The following is a 23658-nucleotide window of genomic DNA, read 5'->3' on the forward strand; positions in this document are numbered from 1 at the left end:
GGTCGCCACCACCAGGATTCTCCGCCTCACCGAGGCCGGGCTCACCCTCGAGATGATCGGGGCGGATTTCATCCGCCGCCGAATCGCTCCGCTGCATAACAAGGGGAGGCCGGCCAGGCTCTTCACGAACGCCGCCGACATCATGAGGCTCCGCCCCGGCCTCGACCACAACCTCACGGTGATGAGGCACGCCCACCTCTGCTAGCGGCTCTTCCAGCTCGACGTGAACCGCGATGGCGAGGTCGAGCGGACCGACAAGGCTGCGAGGGCCGCCGCAAAGGCCGGCAAGGTCGCCAAGGGGCCCTTGTTCAAGTTGCCGGCAGGAGTGGTTCCGCTGAGCAACAAGTCATGCCGGACCGACATCATCGCCATGATGCCGGATTTCAACGCGCACAGCCTCGACCCGAACTGGGTCGAGCCGGAGGACATCCAAGTGCAGGAGTTCTTCAACACCTTGCATGAGGGGTACATCACCGCCGAGCCGCGGCTCGTCCAGGACACCTCCCAGGTGGAGCTGGACTACATCGCCGCTAGGGCGCGGAGGCTAAGCTCACCGAGGAGGCCGGCAGTGCCGGCGGCATGGAGGACAATGCCGCGGTGGAAGTGGAGGAGAAGGAGCTTGCCCAGTGGGCGAAGGCCGCCGGGGAGGCCAGCAGCGCCGGCACCGGGGCTCCTCTCGTCGAAGACGTGGTTGGTGAGTCGTCGTCGGAGGAGGAGGCCGTGTCCGTCGACCCTCCAGCCACGGGGAGAGGACGGGTTCTGCGGCGGGCCTCCTTCGGTGAGCCGGTACGGCCCATCAAGGCCGCGCGGCGGCCGAATTCGTCGGAGGAGTCCGCGCGTGAGATGAGGGCCGCGGCGGCGAAGAAGGTCATCAAGGCCGCGGCGGCGAAGAAGGTCATCAAGGCCGCGGTGGCGAAGAAGAAAGCTTCTGCCTCCTCTTCATCCAAGCGCGCGCAGACTCCGCCCTCCTCCCCTCCTTCGGCAGACGTCGATGCGGGGGTCACCTTTGACTTCGGGTCCCTCAGCCCAAGGAGGAAGAGGAAAGCAACAGAGGAGGAGGTGGATGACAAGTAAGCATCTTGCTCTTTTCTGTCATCTCCGTCTCCCCAATCTGTACTGCTTGTCTTGACTTGTTCTCATCTTTGTAGGGATGCTGAGACACTGGCCCAGAGGGTGAAGAGGGCCAAAGCCTCGGCGGACGATCAGCCCCCGGCAGGCACTTCGAGGGCACCACTGGTGGTGCTAAGCAGCCCGGACAGTAGCCCCCGGCACAGCCCCCAGCGTAAGTTCATCATTCACCCCTCGTCAACATGTGTTGGAGGGCACGATCTCCTGGTGTTGACCTTGCCGTAGTCGCAGGAGGAGGACACCAGCAGGAGGAGCCACAGAGGGCTACCCCTAACATGCCGCCCCCATCGACCACGCTCCCCCGCCCGGCACTGGTAAGCCGCTTGCCTTTCGCCCCTGTTCGTTTTCTTTTCTTGCTGATTCTTGGTCTTGGCTTTGTCTCATTGCCTTCTTGGTGTCCAGATCGTCCGTCGGCGGACCAGGAGGACATAGACGCCATCATCGAGGACGTCGCCAAGGACGCCGCGGCAGAGGCCGAGAAGGTCATTGCCGAGGAGTCCGCGAAGGGTGCTGCCGAAGACACCGCCAAGGGGCCTACCGGGGAGCCCGGCAAGGGGTCTGCCGGGGATGCCGACAAGGCCCCCACCGAGGAGGAGGTGGTCGATGACCAGCCCTCCTCCTCTGCTGCCTCCGGCTCCGGCAAGTATCTGAGGGTGACCGACGACCTCTTCGTCCACCTCCCAGGGGCGTCCAGCTCCAGGGCGCCTGTCGAGGGAGAGGTGTTCGACGAAGAGGTGCTTGCCGCCGCCGGGATCGAGGTCGTCGAGGAGCCGGGCGCCGGTGGTGACGGCTCTCAGAAGGAGCGACTTCTCCAGGCCATGGGCGCCAATTTAGAAAGTTCCAGGTGCTCCATCGCGCCCGCCTGGACAAGGCCAAGTCCAGGATGGCAACGGTGGACAAGGCAGAGGCGGACCTCAAGGCGCGCGTCGCCGAGGCGCATACTTGGTTCCGCCAAGCTAGCGAGGAGCTGAAGGCCGCCCAGGGCGAGCTGGCCAAGTGCGACGTGGAGCTCACCATGAAGCTGGCCGACATCGAGAACGCCTAGGAGACGGCGGAGGGCTTGGCCACTGCAGCCGAGGCCGCTCGGACCCAGCACCAGGCCGCACTGAACTCCCAGGAGGAGGACCTCGCCAAACGCGAGGCGGACCTCGACGCCAAACTCCGCGCCAAGGACAAGGAGGTGGAGAAGCTTGCCGCATAGCGGACCCAAGAGCTGGAGTAGAGGCACAGGGAGACGCTCGATGCCCAGGCTCTGGTTCACGATGGCAAGGTGAAGGAGCTGGAGGTGGAGCGGGACGAACTGAAGGAGCATGCCCTGAAGCTGTCCCAGGAGAAGGACACGCTCAACGGCGCCCTGACAGAGGCGTAGGGCGCGGCCGTCAGCAGGGCCGGGGATCTCTCCAAGGCCAACAGCTCCATCAAAGACCTGAAGCTGAAGCTGGAGGGCCTCGAGGGGATGCTGTCAGAGGCCAAGGCTCGGGAAGAGACCCTGGCCAAGGATCTGGAGGCCGAGAAGCTGCTGCGGAGGAACGAAACCGCCAGCCACAAATATTTTGTGGAGGGCGAGAATTGCTGGATCAGCCGCCTCGAGGACGTCGCCGGCAGGATCACCATGCAGCTGGTTACCATGGGGACGCCAAATGTGAGGTACGCCCCAGAGCGCAGCGGGACCACCAACGCCAAGCTGACCCTGTTCTTCGAGGGTGTCCTCGGAGCACTGGAACAGCTCCACTCCAACCGGGAGGCCTCTCTGGCCGATGAGTCTTGGAGGCTCTGCCGGGGTTCCATGACCAAGGTCCTTGCCAAGGTGGCACACTGGAATCCTGACCTCGACTTCAAAGCTGCGCTGGAGAGCCTGCCGGAGGATGCGGACATCGCGGCGCTCAAGGAGCGTATAAGGCCCATCATCAGACGCGTCGACGGAATCCTGAGGGTGGAGGGCCAGCGGCGGGATTAGGCACCCCATTTCTTTTCATTGTTGCAAGTTCACAACCAAGACGATTTTTATCTTTAGTTAGAACTGCAGCAACAAGTGATGTAATATAACTTCTGCAGTACTTTTGATACAATGCATGTTATTTCCCTGTTCAACCTCTCCTTGTATGTCCACCCTACGTTTATCGGGTAGGCTTGCCGGCGCGTAAACCCAGGACGACGTCTTGAGGACGGATCCCCAATGGCCTGCTGGGTGTGCTTGCTGCCGGGTGAACCACCTTACCGCCCTTAACGTGGCCGCTCGAACTGTCGAGCTTGACTCGAGACAGAATCGAGAGCGTTGCCAATTGCGGAAGGCTACCCTGCCACTCTCGACACGGCCGCTGGAGCTGTTGAGCGGACTCGAAACAGAACAAGGGCGTTGCCAATCGCGGGAGGGCCCCTTTGCATGCAGGTTTTCCATACAAAGAACGAGATCTCTGAGGGGGATAACCTCATGTAAAAAGGAAGTATTTAAAATTCGGCATGACTTAGCTTTCTCGTCGCCGCACTGGCGCCCTTCGTGCTTGCAGGTAGCATAGTCTTCCCCTGGTCGTCTTCTTCTTCAGAGGCCATGGCGATGAAGAACTGTTGGCTAACTACTAGACCAGATTCCCACAATTGCGCCCCCTACCTGGCGCGCCAAAGATGTCGGTGGGAAACGACACCTATGGGATCACAAGAATCCCTACTACGGTTGCCGGGGCGCAGGGTTGTGAGAAGAGCAAGGATAATAGTCAGCACAAGGATCGTTTACCCAGGTTCGGGCCGCGAGGATGCGTAAAACCCTAGTCCTACTTTGGTGGATGTATTGAGTGTTCTTGAGCTCTCCAACTAGCTATGGTGGCTGCGTAGTTCAAAAGAGCCGAATCCTTCTCCAGTACGCCATGGGCCTCCTTTTATAGTCGAAAGGGGCTGCCACAGTGGCACACAGGAGGTGGAAAGGCATACAGTACTGCGAGCTTATCGCCCGTATTACAGGACAAGATGCATTTAATGCGCCGCTGAGGTGTCCCCTAGCTTTATCGGGGACGGGAGCGAGGCCCGTCCCGTCCGTCGCCGCTCCTCCTCGCTTCGACATGTGCCCTGGCTAGCGGTGCATGCGACGCCATGTAGGCAGGTAGGCAGCTGAGGTGGCGCGGTGGTAGGGTCTTCATGAAGATCTGCATGCCGCCACGCAGGCGCCTGCTGATCTGGCCTGGAAGCTGCATGTTGCCACGCAGGTGCCAGCCCAGCTGGTTGGGCTGGCAGTTGCATGCGAACGGCGGTGGAAACTTGGCTGGTGCGGGCCTAGCAGTGGCCCCACTGATGTCCTCAGCAAGGGCCTTGCCGGGGGCTCGGCAAGGGTCTTGCCATGGCGCGCAGTCGTCCCCGGCAAGGATCTTGCCGGGGGTCTTGTGGCTTTCCTCGGCAAGGATCCCGCCGAGGGTCGCCGTCTTCTGGTCCTCATCTCATCTCATATGTCCGTGGTCTTGACAAAGATCTGCATGCCACCACAGAGGTGCCTCCCGAGCTCTGGTCCAATTGTAGTTGGTTAGGTTGGAACCTGTGGGCTCAAGGGTGGCTCGCTCTGTTGGTGTTTGGGCAAGTTGCCCCGGCAAGGCTCTTGTTGGGGCCGCGGAGGCCGCCTTGGCAAGGGCCTTGTCGGGGGACTCCATCTCGCCCCTTTGCTGTCTTGTGTTCCTGGTCTTGGCGTTGCCTTGATCGTCTTGTGTTGGGCTTCGGCTTCTCTCCGTCTTCCCTCCTTTGCCCTGCTACGTGTGGCCGCGGCGCGTGGCTCTGACTGCCGGTGCACAAGTAAAGGGGTCAAAAGGAGAGCCCCTACTTTTGTACACCAGCACAGAGGGACTTCGGTGGTGTTTAGGCGTCCTCTGCATGGGCATGTCCATGTCTCGGCGCAACATGACCGTTGGATCAAACTCAGACGATGCAGACCAGTCACTGTAACACAAAGCGTGTGGGTGTGTTTGGTTGCATTCTCATCTCAATATAGTTGTTCCCTCTTCGTGTATTTGTGTTAACCTACTAGTGTGGACTCATGCACCCTTCATGCACTCTGCCAAACACCCAAAAGTGGGTCGAGAAGGGAACTTTTGCTCCCATCCCGTGCACCCTTCATACACCCTGCCTAATACTGAGTCGTCGTGCATCATATGGTTCATGTTTCATGGAGTACTGTAGCACCGTACTCTCCGTGCGCTGTAGACCTAGTTATGTTAACATTGATCTCACCGTTCATTCTCGATCGGACAGTCGAAAAAGCGGTACTATGTTACATTACTATTCATATAGTTGACAGGCGCACAACATCATTTGTTATCGTCATATCTTACTACACTAGCAACAAGATTATGTAGTACTGACATATGAACCACTGCACATGCCTAGTAGTAGGAGCACTGTGTATGTTCAAGTGGCTACTGTGTTTCGCACTCCTCCGTCGTAAGAGTGGAAACGCTTGCTGTAATCATTTTTTTTCTTCAGAAAAAGCAGTGGACTCGCTCTACCGTGCGGATCCTCCTCGACGGTCGTCGGGAACTTTGCTACTACTCACTTTCGCCGATGTGTGGGACAGCCATCATTAGGGTCCACCAGCCATGCACTAAATTACTCCGTAGTAGAGTGCCCAACTGCACGGTAGACTACCCCGATCGAAGCACCGCAGTAATGCCCAATGAGCTGTCAAATCACAAAATCCCCTCCTTTCCAGCAGTAAGTTGGACGGACGAAGCAACCATCATTTCACTCTTCTCTCTCAGCTTCCTCTCTACCCACCCTCGCTTCTCCCTCATCCTGTTCCTCATTTCTTCAAGAAAACCCCGACCTGCTTCTGCCATTGTTCTTCTCTCCCAAAGAAGGAAAGGTGAGCGCATCAATGGTGTTGATTCTGGCCAAGGCCCGGTCTTGCAACCCCGAGACTGATCCTATAACTCCCTCTCTGTTCTTCTTTTGGGTTTGTGATTATGGTTTGTTTTCTTTTATTTCTATTTGACAGTTTCTTGATGGACGCTGGAGCACCGACCGAAGTGATGTCTATGGCTCTGGCAAAAACCATCGAGGCTCATGGTACGAAGAAGCGGAAGCACCCCGCCGAGACTACCGCAGACAAGCTCAAAGCCATCGCCCTGTCCAAGCCCCCCTCTCCGGGATCCCTCATTAAGCAAGGCCAAGTAATATCTCTTCTTGACGATATTTTTCTCGATCTTGATCATGTTTTTTCATCTAACACGCAATACTAGTGCCAGTAGTACAACTTTTTGGGTGATCTTGCATGTGATTTTTGTGTGCCAAATGGCGGTTCTAAATTCCTCTTTTGACCAAAACATGCGAGAGGTTGACACTGATTTCTTATACATTACTTTCAACTACTTTATGAACATCAATGCTACCTTTGAAGAGGGTATATTTGCATCGGTAACTTGTGTTATGGATATGTAACATCCCAAATTTTCAATTTGAAATGTTATACATTAGAGCATCATTGCATATCATATTTTATTTGCATTTTGATTTTGATCCTAGAAATTCTACGCAACTCAAGGACCCACGGAGAGAGTTGAGGATTTCGTTATTTTCATATTTGCGTTTCCTCAAATTTTTGAAAAGAGGATCATTTGATTTTATTTATTTTATCTTCAATTATTTCATTTATAAAAATAAGAGAGAGGGAATAAAATGACTTTCCCAAAAATAAGAAATACCGAGGATTTAATAAAAAAATCAAATAAGATTTCTTTTGGAGTTTTTCGCTATTTTATTCATATTTAGGAAAAATTGCACGTTTTTCAAATTGCATTTTAGGGCCAAGAAAATGTTCATCTCATTCTAAATATTTTATTTAGACGGTAAAAATTTGTTTTGGCATTTTTGGATTTTTATTTATTTTTCTAGGATTTATTTTCTATTCGGCGAAATTGTTTAAAAAAAAAGACCAGCGCCCGACTGGGCCGAGGCCCAGCCGAGCCGGCCCAGCTCCCCCGCGCTGCCGTCTCCCTCCAGGAGACCGCGACCGCCGCCGCCGTCGCCGAGTCCGACCCGGAATCCGCCTCCCCGCCGCCTTGCCCCCTCCTCCAAGCCGCCCCTCCCCCCTCTTAAAAGCCGCCCCCGCCCGCCGCCTCACCCCGTCCCGCCCCGCAGCCGAAGCCGCCCCGCCGCCCGAAGCCCGCCACCGCCGAAGCCGCCGCCGCCCGAAGCCGCCGCCCGTCCCGCGCCCCACCCCGCCGCCTCACCCCACCCGCCGGAGCCGCCCCGCCTCGCCGGAGCCTCGCCTGAGGTATACGCCGCCGCCGCCCCGCCGTCGTTCGGTTTTTTTGAACCGATCCGTTTTTTTAAAAACCCTAGTTTTTGTTTTTTTAGAATAGATCGGTTTTTATTTTTCCCCCGGTTTAGTTTAGTTAGCGGACGTCCGTCCGTACGTTCGTTTTAACGAACGGTTTTCGTCGTTTAGCCGCAGACAATGAACGTTCGTTCGTTAGCCTATTCGTCCGTTTTCTTTTCCTCGGATTTTTCGCGATTATTTCTGATCGCGATTTCCGATCTATTTTTCGTTTCCGTTTTTCTTTTCGCTCGTTATCGGAACCAGGCGATTCAAGCGCCTAGAGTTTCGTCTCGAAGCCCTCTTTCCGTTTAACCAACTCAAACAAGTTTTTGCTTCTGTAAAATTTGACTTAGGTCTAGATTAGTAAACGAAGCTTGTTTCTTTCGCCGTTTGACTTTCGTTGCTTCGTTTGATTTGATTCTTTTTGCAAACCGGAGTTCTTAAGTTGAACTTTCTGGTTAGATCTCTTATTCGAGTTTTACCTGTGCATTAGATGAGTACTTATTGTATGCTTGTTTGTTTGCGATAGAGTACCCGGAGTGCGCCGCTTGCTACTTCGAATCCCTAGGTTTCACGGATCATCAGCAAGGCAAGTAACACTTTGATCATACTTTTCATTACCCAGTTTTATTGCATTAGATCAATCCTCAAACACTGCATGATTAGGATCTGATTAAATTGTGGGTTTTGGGAAGTAGATGAGGTAGTACCTATTACCTGTTTTGTATTCAAACCCTTGGGAGTTACTGCTACGTTTGCTTATATTGCTATGCTATGCTAGTAGACGTGGATTGGGTTTGAGTGTATCCATGACAGATTTGAGTTTGTTAATTAACGGTTCAACTTAAGGTGGCAACTTAAATACACATTTGGGTGGATTGAGGCACCAGGGTATTCCAGCGATTGCCTGTTTTTTTATGGACCGCCACCCACGCTCAAAGGGATCATAAGATTATTCATGCTAGAAACTTCCGTGTGCAGCCGCAAGCTATTATGGGCTCTAGCATAGTTGATTAAGTTGTGTGAACTCTTACAGTGGTAGACTAGCAGATGTAGGGGAAGTAGGTGTAACTGTCTACCCGATCGTAAGGTGCTAACGCTTCTGAAAGACTATGTCTCGGTCATCCGTTTCTCAAACACCATGTAGTGCGAGAATCCCAACGGAGGAGATCGAGTCTTGCGGGGAAAAGTGCGCAAACCTCTGCAGAGTGTACAATCTAATCATGGTTAGCCGTGTCCCCGGTTATGGACATCTTGAGTATCTAGTACTTGGATTATCATGTGAATTTCATCATGTTACTTTAATTAATTTTGTTGGGATAAATGTTGAAACTTAATTGGGATTGAGATGGTGTCACCCATCCTCAATGTTTAACAACCACCATGATAGTTAAATAAAATTTATTCCTTTGCAGTAGGGAAAAATTGGCTTTTCGCAAAACTGTAACCATAGAGCTTTCCACCAGCCATATATGCATGTAGTATAGCATTATCCTGTTCATTACTCTCTATGTGTTACATTGCCAGCATATTCCATGTGCTGACCCGTTTTCGGGCTGCAACGTTTCATGTTGCAGACTTTTCAGACGACGAGTAAGGTGCCTTAGGTCGTGGTCTTATACTCAGTGATGCCGTTGGAGTTGATGAACTCGCTTATCTTCCAAGTCTTCCGCTGTTATCATTTTTAGATTGCCTTAAGCCATATTTATTGTATTAAGTTCTCTTTTGAGACTTTCGATGTAGTAAGTGTGTGATTGCTACTCTGTTATAAATCCTTCGAGTACTGCGCGTGTCAGTATTACTGATCCAGGGATGACACTGATACACAGAGACTTGACCGTCTGAGGTCTGGTCGCTACAAGATGGTATCAGAGCACACGCTGACTGTAGGACACGACCACTAAGCTTAAACCCTAGATCACTATTCTCTTCTCATTTCTGACTCCTCTCCATTTTCCACTCTTTTAGGATGGCGGATGCCAGGAACAAGTTCATGCAACCAGATGAAGATACACCCTTTGGACGCCACCTGAAGGAAGTCAGTAGATACCTGAACATCGGAATACTAAGCTTCACCGGAACCTACAACGCCACACTACCAGAAGAGGAGCGTTGGATGATTCAAGTTCAAGTTCCAGGAAGGACGTTCATGCCCGTCACCGAGCCCATAGAGTTTTCCTTTGATGCACCAACCTGTAGTCTAGGAAAGAGCATGGCAGCCCACATCACCATGGGACGCATTGGAGAAGTTTGCCACAAGGAGCTTAAGGATACCATTTACCAGATTTGTGGGCGCCGAGATGAGCAATGGGAGATGATCAGTACCAAGAAGGATAGATCAATTGCAGCTTTCATCCAGGAGCAAAACCAACACATTCGTCGCCAGGAGAACCAAATGTGCACATGCATGATAGATCTGAAGAAGGCATTGACCATGATCACGGAGTTGGAGGAAGAAATCAAGGCTACGCGCGAGGATTATATGGAGGAAATCGTCGCACTGGTGGAGAAGAATGACGACCTGGAAAATAAGATCGGAGTATTCATGGGAGACCCAGCACCAGGAGGAGAAGACGATGATTGCGCTTGCCCGGATAACTACATCATCATCGACGACACCGACTCGGACCCCAGTGAAGATGCCTTTGTTGATGAAGCTGGAGCAGATATCATGGAGTCTTCGACCGATCAAAATTTCTAGTAGACCACCATAATCAGTAGTAGTATTCCCCCATGTATATAGTATAGTCCGAGCACTTTGTGACGATAGTTAGATCGATTGTATGCCTTGTTTGAATTGATTTGAGTGATATTAATTGTGTTTGTCTCATGTGCATATGGGTAGTGTTTTCTCTCTAGACCTCATTCTATTCTAAATTCTCATCTTTTCTAAACCCATCAGATGCCTCCGAGACGCGACACCGGATTTGTTTCCCACCGGAGATCACTCAGTTGATTCAGCAGCAGAATGTCTTGATGCAAGCACTCGTACAGAACCAAGGCAACAACAACAACAACAACCCACCACCACCACCTGTTGATCACTTAACCCGTTTCTTGAGACTGAATCCGCCGGTGTATTCCAGTAGCACCGAGCCGATTGTTGCAGATGATTGGCTCCGCAAAGTTGGAAGGGAGTTGACCACTGCAGGATGCACAGATGCGGAAAGAGTGCGTTTTGCCACACATCAGCTTGATGGACCCGCAACATCATGGTGGGAGAATTACACAGCCACACACCCTATAGACACTGTCACATGGGACCAGTTCCAGCAAGCTTTTCGTACTGCCCATGTTTCAGCAGGAGCTATGGCCATGAAGAAGCGTGAGTTTCGCAACCTACGCCAGACGCACCGTAGGCCAGTATGTGGAGGATTTTAGTAAACTAGCACGTTATGCCCCAGATGACGTTGCTACTTATGCAGCCAAGCAGGAGAAGTTTTTGGAAGGACTGAATGATGAGCTGAGCATGCAGTTGATGGTAGCAACCTTCAACAACTACCAGGAGTTGGTAGATAGAGCTCTCATGATTGAAGGGAAGCAGCAGCAGATTGAAAACCGCAAGAGGAAGTATGGACAAGGGAAGTACAATTCTGGAGCTCAGCAGAAGCCACGTTTTACACCGAAATCGGGAGGACATTTTCTGCATACCCATGGAGGAGGTAGTTCGCACAATCATAATGGCCCCAAGAATGGTAACGGGAATGGAGGAAGCAACGGCCAGAACCGTACCAACCCATCAACTCCAGCCAAGAGAGACCTGAGCCAAGTCACTTGCTATAAGTGTCAGAAGATTGGACATTATGCCAATGAATGTCCTGAAGCCCAGAATGGAAATGGCAATGGAAGCTCTGGGAAGAAGCCGAACCCTTTCAATAAAGGACATGTGAACCACGTTAACGTGGAGGAGGTTGAAGCCCAGCCAGATGCAGTAATAGGTAAGTTTTTGGTTAAGTCAGTTACTGCACTCGTTCTTTTTGATACTGGTGCATCGCATTCATACATATCAAGGGGATTCGTGGATAAGTATAAACTGCCCACCAAAGTTCTTAGAACACCTATGTTAGTGAGTTCACCAGGAGCAGAGTATATGGCAAGCCAAGGATGTTTTTGTTGGGGATCGTTGCAGAAATTAAAATTTTCTACGCATCACCAAGATCAATCTATGGAGTTTACTAGCAACGAGAGGGGAGGAGTGCATCTACATACCCTTGTAGATCGCGAGCGGAAGCGTTCAAGAGAATGGGGTTGATGGAGTCGTACTCGTCGTGATCCAAATCACCGATGATCCAAGCGCCGAACGGACGGCACCTCCGCGTTCAACACACGTACGGGACGGTGAAGTCTCCCACACCTTGATCCAGCAAGGAGGAGCGAGAGGTTGAGGAAGAAGGCTCCAACTGCAGCACGACGGCGTGGTGGTGGTGGAGTGACCGTTCTCCGGCAGGGCTTCGCCAAGCGCACGCGGAGGAGGAGAGGTGTTGGGGAGGGAAGGGGCTGCGCCTTGGGAAAGGTGCTGCAGCCCTCCCACCCCTCCACTATATATAGGGGCAAGGGAGAGGGGGGCCGGCCCCCTTATCCCATCTGGTGGGAGGGGCGGGGCCAGGGGGAGGTGGATTGCCCCCCAAGCAAGGGGGCGCCCCCCTTTAGGGTTCCCCCCAAACCCTAGGCGCATGGGCCCTAGGGGGGTTGGCGCACAGCCCACTAAGGGCTGGTTCCCTTCCACCTACAGCCCATAAGGCCCTCCGGGGCAGGTGGACCCTCCTGGTGGACCCCCGGAACCCCTCCGGTGGTCCCGGTACAATACCGGTATACCCCCTGAATATTTTCGGTGACCGTATGGTGACTTCCCAAATATAAATCTTTACCTCCGGACCATTCCGGAACTCCTCGTGACATCCGGGATCTCATCCGGGATTCCGAACAACATTCGGTAATCACATACAAACCTTCCTTATAACCCTAGCGTCATCGAACCTTAAGTGTGTAGACCCTACGGGTTCGGGAATCATGCAGACATGACCGAGACACCTCTCTAGCCAATAACCAACAGCGGGATCTGGATACCCATGTTGGCTCCCACATGTTCCACGATGATCTCATCGGATGAAGCACGATGTCGAGGATTCAAGCAATCCCGTCTACAATTCCCTTTGTCAATCGGTACTTTACTTGCCCGAGATTCGATCGTCGGTATCCCAATACCTCGTTCAATCTCGTTACCGGCAAGTCACTTTACTCGTTCCGTAATGCATGATCCCGTGACTAACTACTTAGTCACATTGAGCTCATTATGATGATGCAATACCGAGTGGGCCCAGAGATACCTCTCCGTCATACGGAGTGACAAATCCCAGTCTCGATCCGAGCCAACCCAACAGACACTTTCGGAGATACCTGTAGTGCACCTTTATAGCCACCCAGTTACGTTGTGACGTTTGGTACACCCAAAGCATTCCTACGGTATCCGGGAGTTGCACGATCTCATGGTCTAAGGAAATGATACTTGACATTAGAAAAGCTTTAGCAAACGAACTACACGATCTAGTGCTATGCTTAGGATTGGGTCTTGTCCATCACATCATTCTCCTAATGATGTGATCCCGTTATCAATGACATCCAATGTCCATGGTCAGGAAACCGTAACCATCTATTGATCAACGAGCTAGTCAACTAGAGGCTCACTAGGGACATGTTATGGTCTATGTGTTCACACATGTATTACGATTTCCGGATAACACAATTATAGCATGAACAATAGACAATTATCATGAACAAGGAAATATAATAATAACCATTTTATTATTGCCTCTAGGGCATATTTCCAACAGTCTCCCACTTGCACTAGAGTCAATAATCTAGTTACATTGTGATGAATCGTACACCCATAGAGTTCTGGTGTTGATCATGTTTTGCCCGTGGAAGAGGTTTAGTCAACGGATCTGCGACATTCAAATCCGTATGTACTTTACAAATATCTATGTCTCCATTTTGAACATTTTCACGAATGGAGTTGAAGCGACGCTTGATGTGCCTGGTCTTCTTGTGAAACCTGGGCTCCTTGGCAAGGGCAATAGCTCCAGTGTTGTCACAGAAGAGAGTCATCGGCCCCGATGCATTGGGAATAACTCCTAGGTCGGCAATGAACTCCTTCATCCAGATTGCTTCATGTGCTGCCTCCGAGGCTGCCATGTACTCCGCTTCACATGTAGATCCCGCCACGACGCTTTGCTTGCAACTGCACCAGCTGACTGCCCCACCATTCAAAATATACACGTATCCGGTTTGTGACTTAGAGTCATCCAGATCTGTGTCGAAGCTAGCATCGACGTAACCCTTTACGACGAGCTCTTCGTCACCTCCATAAACGAGAAACATATCCTTAGTCCTTTTCAGGTACTTCAGGATGTTCTTGACCGCTGTCCAGTGTTCCATGCCGGGATTACTTTGGTACCTTCCTACCAAACTTACGGCAAGGTTTACATCAGGTCTGGTACACAGCATGGCATACATAATAGACCCTATGGCCGAGGCATAGGGGACGACACTCATCTTTTCTCTATCTTCTGCCGTGGTCGGGCATTGAGCCGTGCTCAATCTCACACCTTGCAATACAGGCAAGAACCCCTTCTTGGACTGATCCATATTGAACTTCTTCAATATCTTGTCAAGGTATGTGCTTTGTGAAAGACCTATGAGGCGTCTCGATCTATCTCTATAGATCTTGATGCCTAATATGTAAGCAGCTTCTCCAAGGTCCTTCATTGAAAAACACTTATTCAAGTAGGCCTTTATACTTTCCAAGAATTCTATATCATTTCCCATCAATAGTATGTCATCCACATATAATAAGAGAAATGCTACAGAGCTCCCACTCACTTTCTTGTAAACACAGGCTTCTCCATAAGTCTGCGTAAACCCAAACGCTTTGATCATCTCATCAAAGCGAATGTTCCAACTCCGAGATGCCTGCACCAGCCCATAGATTGAGCGCTGGAGCTTGCATACTTTGTCAGCATTCTTAGGATCGACAAAACCTTCCGGCTGCATCATATACAATTCTTCCTTAAGGAAGCCGTTAAGGAATGCCGTTTTGACGTCCATTTGCCATATTTCATAATCGTAGAATGCGGCAATTGCTAACATGATTCGGACGGACTTCAGCTTCGCTACGGGTGAGAAGGTCTCATCGTAGTCAACTCCTTGAACTTGTCGATAACCCTTAGCGACAAGTCGAGCTTTATAGATGGTAACATTTCCATCCGCGTCCGTCTTCTTCTTAAAGATCCATTTATTTTCTATCGCTCGCCGATCATCGGGCAAGTCTGTCAAAGTCCATACTTTGTTTTCATACATGGATCCTATCTCGGATTGCATGGCTTCAAGCCATTTGTTGGAATCTGGACCCGCCATTGCTTCTTCATAGTTCGAAGGTTCACCGTTGTCCAACAACATGATTTCCAGGACAGGGTTGCCGTACCACTCTGGTGCGGAACGTGTCCTTGTGGACCTACGAAGTTCAGTGGTAACTTGATCATGATCGTCATCATTAACTTCCTCTCTAGTCGGTGCAGGCACCACAGAAACATTTTCTTGTGCTGCGCTACTTTCTGGTTCGAGAGGGGTCATCTCATCAAGTTCCACTTTCCTCCCACTTACTTCTTTCGAGAGAAACTCTTTCTCCAGAAAGGACCCGTTCTTGGCAACGAAGATCTTGCCTTCGGATCTGAGGTAGAAGGTATACCCAATGGTTTCCTTAGGGTATCCTATGAAGACGCATTTTTCCGACTTGGGTTCGAGCTTTTCAGGTTGAAGTTTCTTGACATAAGCATCGCATCCCCAAACTTTAAGAAACGACAGCTTAGGTTTCTTTCCAAACCATAATTCATACGGTGTCGTCTCAACGGATTTCGACGGAGCCCTATTTAAAGTGAATGCGGCAGTCTCTAAAGCATAACCCCAGAATGATAGCGGTAGATCGGTAAGAGACATCATAGATCGCACCATATCCAATAGAGTGCGATTACGACGTTCGGACACACCATTACGCTGAGGTGTTCCAGGCGGCGTGAGTTGTGAAACAATTCCACATTTCCTTAAGTGTGTGCCAAATTCGTGACTCAAATATTCCCCTCCACGATCTGATCGTAAGAACTTTATTTTCCTGTCACGTTGATTCTCAACCTCACTCTGAAATTCCTTGAACTTTTCAAAGGTCTCAGACTTGTGTTTCATTAAGTAGACATACCCATATCTACTCAAGTCATCAGTGAGGGTGAGAACATAACGATAGCCACCGCGAGCCTCAACGCTCATTGGACCGCACACATCAGTATGTATGATTTCCAATAAGTTGGTTGCTCGCTCCATTGTTCCGGAGAACGGAGTCTTGGTCATTTTGCCCATGAGGCATGGTTCGCACGTGTCAAATGATTCATAATCAAGAGACTCCAAAAGTCCATCTGCATGGAGTTTCTTCATGCGTTTGACACCAATGTGACCAAGGCGGCAGTGCCACAAGTATGTGGGACTATCATTATCAACCTTACATTTCTTGGCATTCACACTATGAATATGTGTAACATCACGTTCGAGATTCATTAAGAATAAACCATTGACCAGCGGGGCATGACCATAAAACATATCTCTCATATAAATAGAACAACCATTATTCTCGGATTTAAATGAGTAGCCATCTCGCATTAAACGAGATCCAGATACAATGTTCATGCTCAAAGCTGGCACTAAATAACAATTATTGAGGTTTAAAACTAATCCCGTAGGTAAATGTAGAGGTAGCGTGCCGACGGCGATCACATCGACCTTGGAACCATTCCCGACGCGCATCGTCACCTCGTCCTTTGCCAGTCTCCGCTTATTCCGCAGCTCCTGCTTTGAGTTACAAATATGAGCAACCGCACCGGTATCAAATACCCAGGAGCTACTACGAGCGCTGGTTAGGTACACATCAATAACATGTATATCACATATACCTTTGGTATTGCCGGCCTTCTTATCCGCTAAGTACTTGGGGCAGTTCCGCTTCCAGTGACCGTTTCCCTTGCAATAAAAGCACTCAGTCTCAGGCTTGGGTCCATTCTTTGTCTTCTTCCCGGCAGCTTGCTTACCGGGCGCGGCAACTCCCTTGCCGTCTTTCTTGAAGTTCTTCTTACCCTTGCCTTTCTTGAACTTAGTGGTTTTATTCACCATCAACACTTGATGTTCCTTTTTGATCTCCACCTCCGCTGATTTCAGCATTGAATATACCTCAGGAATGGTCTTTTCCATCCCCTGCATATTGAAGTTCATCACAAAGCTCTTGTAGCTAGGTGGGAGCGACTGAAGGATTCTGTCAACGACCGCGTCATCCGGGAGATTAACTCCCAGCTGAGACAAGCGGTTGTGCAACCCAGACATTTTGAGTATGTGTTCGCTGACGGAACTATTCTCCTCCATCTTACAACTGTAGAACTTGTCGGAGACTTCATATCTCTCGACCCGGGCATGAGCTTGGAAAACCATTTTCAGCTCTTGGAACATCTCATATGCTCCGTGCTGCTCAAAACGCTTTTGGAGCCCCGGTTCTAAGCTGTAAAGCATGCCGCACTGAACCAGGGAGTAATCATCACTACGTGACTGCCAGGCGTTCAGAACGTCTTGAGTTGCTGGGAAAACAGGTGCATCACCTAGCGGTGCTTCAAGGACATATGCTTTCTTGGCAGCTATGAGGATAATCCTCAGGTTACGGACCCAGTCCGTGTAGTTGCTACCATCGTCTTTCAGCTTGGTTTTCTCTAGGAACGCGTTGAAGTTGAGGGCAACATTAGCGTGGGCCATTTGATCTACAAGACATATTGTAAAGGTTTTTAGACTAAGTTCATGATAATTAAGTTCATCTAATCAAATTATTAACGAACTCCCACTCAGACAGACATCCCTCTAGTCATCTAAGTGATACATGATCCGAGTCAACTAGGCCGTGTCCGATCATCACGTGAGACGGACTAGTCATCATCGGTGAACATCTTCATGTTGATCGTATCTGCTATACGACTCATGTTCGACCTTTCGGTCTCTTGTGTTCCGAGGCCATGTCTGTACATGCTAGGCTCGTCAAGTCAACCTAAGTGTATTGCGTGTGTAAATCTGGCTTACACCCGTTGTATGCGAACGTTAGAACCTATCACACCCGATCATCACGTGGTGCTTCGGAACAACGAACCTTCGCAACGGTGCACAGTTAGGGGGAACACTTTCTTGAAATTTTAGCGAGGGATCATCTTATTTATGCTACCGTCGTTCTAAGCAAATAAGATGTAAAACATGATAAACATCACATGCAATCAAATAGTGACATGATATGGCCAATATCATTTTGCTCCTTTTGATCTCCATCTTCGGGGCGCCATGTTCATCATCGTCACCGGCATGACACCATGATCTCCATCATCGTGTCTTCATGAAGTTGTCTCGCCAACTATTACTTCTACTACTATGGCTAACGGTTAGCAATAAAGTAAAGTAATTACATGACGTTCCAGTTGACACGCAGGTCATAAATAAATTAAGACAACTCCTATGGCTCCTGCCGGTTGTCATACTCATCGACATGCAAGTCGTGATTCCTATTACAAGAACATGATCAATCTCATACATCACATATATCATTCATCACATCCTTCTGGCCATATCACATCACATGACACTTGCTGCAAAAACAAGTTAGACGTCCTCTAATTGTTGTTGCAAACTTTTACGTGGCTGCTATAGGTTTCTAGCAAGAACGATTCTTACCTACGCCAAAACCACAACGTGATATGCCAATTTCTATTTACCCTTCATAAGGACCCTTTTCATCGAATCCGATCCGACTAAAGTGGGAGAGACAGACACCCGCTAGCCACCTTATGCAACTAGTGCATGTCAGTCGGTGGAACCTGTCTCACGTAAGCGTACGTGTAAGGTCGGTCCGGGCCGCTTCATCCCACGATGCCGCCGAATCAAGATAAGACTAGTAACGGCAAGTAAATTGACAAAATCGACGCCCACAACAACTTGTGTTCTACTCGTGCATAGAAACTACGCATAGACCTAGCTCATGATGCCACTGTTGGGGATCGTTGCAGAAATTAAAATTTTCTACGCATCACCAAGATCAATCTATGGAGTTTACTAGCAACGAGAGGGGAGGAGTGCATCTACATACCCTTGTAGATCGCGAGCGGAAGCGTTCAAGAGAACGGGGTTGATGGAGTCGTACTCGTCGTGATTCAAATCACCGATGATCCAAGCGCCGAACGGACGGCACCTCCCCGTTCAACACACGTACGGAGCGGTGACGTCTCCCACACCTTGATCCAGCAAGGAGGAGGGAGAGGTTGAGGAAGAAGGCTCCAACAGCAGCACGACGACGTGGTGGTGGTGGAGTGACAGTTCTCCGGCAGGGCTTCGCCAAGCGCACGCGGAGGAGGAGAGGTGTTGGGGAGGGAAGGGGCTGCGCCTTCGGAAAGGTGCTGCAGCCCTCCCACCCCTCCACTATATATAGGGCCAAGGGAGAGGGGGGCCAGACCCCTTAGATCCCATCTGGTGGGAGGGGCGGCGGCCAGGGGGAGGTGGCTTGCCCCCAAGCAAGGGGGGCGCCCCCCTTTAGGGTTCCCCCCAAACCCTAGGCGCATGGGCCCTAGGGGGGGTTGGCGCCCAGCCCACTAAGGGCTGGTTCCCTTCCACCTACAGCCCATAAGGCCCTCCGGGGCAGGTGGACCCTCCCGGTGGACCCCCGGAACCCCTCCGGTGGTCCCGGTACAATACCGGTATACCCCCGAATATTTCCGGTGACCGTATGGTGACTTCCCATATATAAATCTTTACCTCCGGACCATTCCGAAACTGCTCGTGACGTCCGGGATCTCATCCGGGACTCCAAACAACATTCGGTAATCACATACAAACCTTCCTTATAACCCTAGCGTCATCGAACCTTAAGTGTGTAGACCCTACGGGTTCGGGAATCATGCAGACATGACCGAGACACCTCTCTAGCCAATAACCAACAGCGGGATCTGGATACCCATGTTGGCTCCCACATGTTCCACGATGATCTCATCGGATGAACCACGATGTCGAGGATTCAAGCAATCCCGTATACAATTCCCTTTGTCAATCGGTACTTTACTTGCCCGAGATTCGATCGTCGGTATCCCAATACCTCGTTCAATCTCGTTACCGGCAAGTCACTTTACTCGTTCCGTAATGCATGATCCCGTGACTAACTACTTAGTCACATTGAGCTCATTATGATGATGCAATACCGAGTGGGCCCAGAGATACCTCTCCGTCATACGGAGTGACAAATCCCAGTCTCGATCCGAGCCAACCCAACAGACACTTTCGGAGATACCTGTAGTGCACCTTTATAGCCACCCAGTTACGTTGTGACGTTTGGTACACCCAAAGCATTCCTACGGTATCCGGGAGTTGCACGATCTCATGGTCTAAGGAAATGATACTTGACATTAGAAAAGCTTTAGCAAACGAACTACACAATCTAGTGCCATGCTTAGGATTGGGTCTTGTCCATCACATCATTCTCCTAATGATGTGATCCCGTTATCAATGACATCCAATGTCCATGGTCAGGAAACCGTAACCATCTATTGATCAACGAGCTAGTCAACTAGAGGCTCACTAGGGACATGTTATGGTCTATGTGTTCACACATGTATTACGATTTCCGGATAACACAATTATAGCATGAACAATAGACAATTATCATGAACAAGGAAATATAATAATAACCATTTTATTATTGCCTCTAGGGCATATTTCCAACAGTTTTCAGATGCCATTGGCCATAGGTAGGCATGTTTTCCCCTCAGACTTAATAATCTTGGAGTCGCAAGGTTTGGATGTGATTTTAGGTATGGATTGGCTGTCGATGTATGGAGGAAACATCGATTGCGCCAGTAAGACGATTTTACTTACCACCCCAGAAGGAAGAAGGATTAAGTATGTATCCCGGCATGTGCCGAAGAGGACTCAGGTGAATTCCTTATCAGGAGTTGTACAGGAGGAAGTCCCAGTGGTGAAGGATTTCCCTGACGTATTTCCAGAGGAGTTGCCAGGCATGCCACCGGATAGAGACATTGAGTTTTTGATTGAGCTTTTGCCAGGCACAGGGCCAATATCTAAGAGACCGTACAGGATGCCCGCAAAAGATTTGGAGGAGATTAAGAAGCAGATAAGGAGTTACTGGATAAAGGCTATATTCGCCCAAGTTCTTCACCCTGGGGATCGCCAGTACTTCTAGTGGATAAGAAGGATGGATCATTAAGGATGGTTGTTGATTATCGAGGACTGAATGAAGTGACCATCAAAAACAAGTACCCAATGCCGATGATCAATGATCTGTTTGACCGCTTACAAGGAGCTAAGGTATTTTCCAAGATCGATCTGCGGTCAGGATACCATCAGTTGAAGATTCGAGAGCAGGATATACCTAAGACGGCTTTTACCACTAGGTATGGGCGGTACGAGTATACTGTTATGTCATTTGGTCTGACTAAAGCACGTGCCTATTTCATGAACCTGATGAACAAGGTGTTTATGGAGTTTTTGGATAAGTTCGTCGTGGTGTTCATTGATGATATTTTGGTCTACTCCAAGAATGAAGAGGAGCATAAGGAACATTTGCGTTTGGTACTTGAGAAGCTCAGAGAACATCAGTTATACGCCAAGTTCAGCAAGTGTGAGTTTTGGTTGAAGGAAGTTGGATTCCTCGGACATGTTATATCCGGAGAAGGAATAGCAGTAGACCCCACCAAAGTTGACACTGTAACAAACTGGGAATCACCCACATCAGTTGGAGAGATCCGGAGTTTTCTTGGACTCGCAGGATACTACCGAAGATCCATTGAGAATTTCTCAAGGATTGCAAAGCCCATGACGGAGCTGTTGAAGAAGGACACCAAGTTCAATTGGACTGAGGAATGTGAAGCTAGTTTCCAGGAGTTGAAGAAACGTTTGGTTACATCACCAGTGTTGATTCTGCCAGATTAGCGCAAGGATTATGAAGTATACTGCGATGCTTCTCGTCGAGGACTTGGAGCAGTGCTTATGCAGGAAGGAAGAGTTGTTTCATATGCCTCACGACAGCTTAAGCCCCATGAGTTGAATTATGCTATGCATGATTTGGAGTTAGCAGCCGTAGTACATGCGTTGAAGACATGGAGACATTTTCTCATCGGAAACCACTGCGAGGTGTACATGGATCATAAGAGTCTGAAATACATCTTCACGCAGAAAGAGTTGAATCTCAGGCAAAGGAGATGGTTGGAGCTCATAAAGGATTATGATATGAGATTGCATTATCACCCCGGAAAGGCTAACGTAGTAGCAAATGCGTTGAGCCGCAAGAGCCATGTCAACACACTCATGACCGGAGAGTTACCAAAGGAATTAGCCGAGGATCTTCGCGAGCTATGTTTGGAGATAGTTCCGAGAGGCTATGTTGCCGCATTAGAAATACAGTCTACTTTGATGGATAAGATCAGAGAAGCTCAGAAGACTGACAAGGAGATTGCCAAAATAAATCAAAGGATGCGCAAAGGAAAACCCAAAGGGATTTCGTGAGGACGAGCACGATACCTTATGGTTTGAGGACCGCGTTTATGTGCCTAATGATCAGGAGATCAGGAAGTTGATTCTGCAAGAGGCCCATGATTCACCGTATTCGATTCACCCAGGAAATACCAAGATGTATTTGGATTTGAAGGATACTTTCTGGTGGACCGGAATGAAGATGGATATTGCGGAGTATGTAGCAGTTTGTGATGTATGTCAGAGAGTGAAGGCAGAGCATCAGAAGCCAGCAGGATTGCTACAACCATTGCCGATACCCGAATGGAAGTGGGATAAGCTAGGCATGGATTTTATCACGGGATTGCCCAGGACTCGTTCAGGCTATGACTCGATATGGGTTGTAGTCGATCGTTTGACGAAGGTAGCTCATTTCATCCCAGTGAAGACCACTTACACCAGTGCTAAGTTGGCAAAGATATACATCACCAGGATCGTATGTCTGCATGGAGTTCCGAGGACCATTGTATCAGATAGAGGAACCCAGTTTACTTCAAAGTTTTGGAATCAGTTGCACGAAACTTTGGGTACCAGGCTAGAGTTCAGTACAGCCTTTCATCCACAGACAGACCGACAGACCGAGAGAGTCAATCAGATTTTGGAGGACATGCTGAGAGCTTGTGCGCTTGATTATGGATCTAGTTGGGACGACAATTTGCCTTATGCAGAGTTCTCTTATAACAACAGTTATCAAGCCAGTTTGAAGATGGCCCCTTTCGAAGCGCTGTACGGAAGAAGGTGCAGAACACCGTTGTTGTGGGACGAAGTTGGAGACCGATAGTTGTTTGGACCAGATTTGATTAAGGAATCTGAATAGAAGGTGAAGTTGATTCGCGATAGGCTCAAGGTAGCCCAATCCAGGCAGAAGAGCTATGCAGATTCTAAATGCAAGGAGACTGTTTACGAAGTCGGAGACTGAGTTTATCTTCGTGTATCCCCACTTTGAGGAGTTAAGCACTTTGGAGTTAAGGGAAAGTTAGCGCCACGATTTGTAGGACCATACAAAGTTTTGGAGCGTATGGGAGAAGTTGCTTACAAGTTGGAATTACCCGAAGGATTGTCAGGAGTTCACGATGTGTTCCACGTTTCCCAGTTGAAGAAGTGCCACGCAGAGATGGCTGATATACCATTGAGAGATACAGTGCCACTGGAAGCAATTCAGTTGGATAGTGATTTGACCTATGAGGAAAAACCAGTCAAGATTCTCGAATATGCCAGTCGAGTCACGCGCAGCAAGGTTATCAAGTTTTGCAAAGTTCAGTGGATCCACCATACCGAGGATGAAGCCACCTGGGAGCGAGAGGAAGATCTACGGAAGGACCACCGTCACCTATTTTCTAGCCAACCCGAATCTCGAGGCGAGATTCATCTTAAGGGGGGGGGGTAGGTTTGTAACATCCCAAATTTTCAATTTGGAATGTTATACATTAGAGCATCATTGCATATCATATTTTATTTGCATTTTGATTTTGATCCTAGAAATTCTACGCAACTCAAGGACCCACGGAGAGAGTTGGGGATTTCATTATTTTCATATTTGGGTTTCCTAAATTTTTTGAAAAGAGGATCATTTGATTTTATCTTCAATTATTTCATTTACAAAA

This window comes from Triticum aestivum, chromosome 4D (genome assembly GCF_018294505.1).
Source record: "Triticum aestivum cultivar Chinese Spring chromosome 4D, IWGSC CS RefSeq v2.1, whole genome shotgun sequence".
Lineage (NCBI taxonomy): Eukaryota > Viridiplantae > Streptophyta > Magnoliopsida > Poales > Poaceae > Triticum > Triticum aestivum.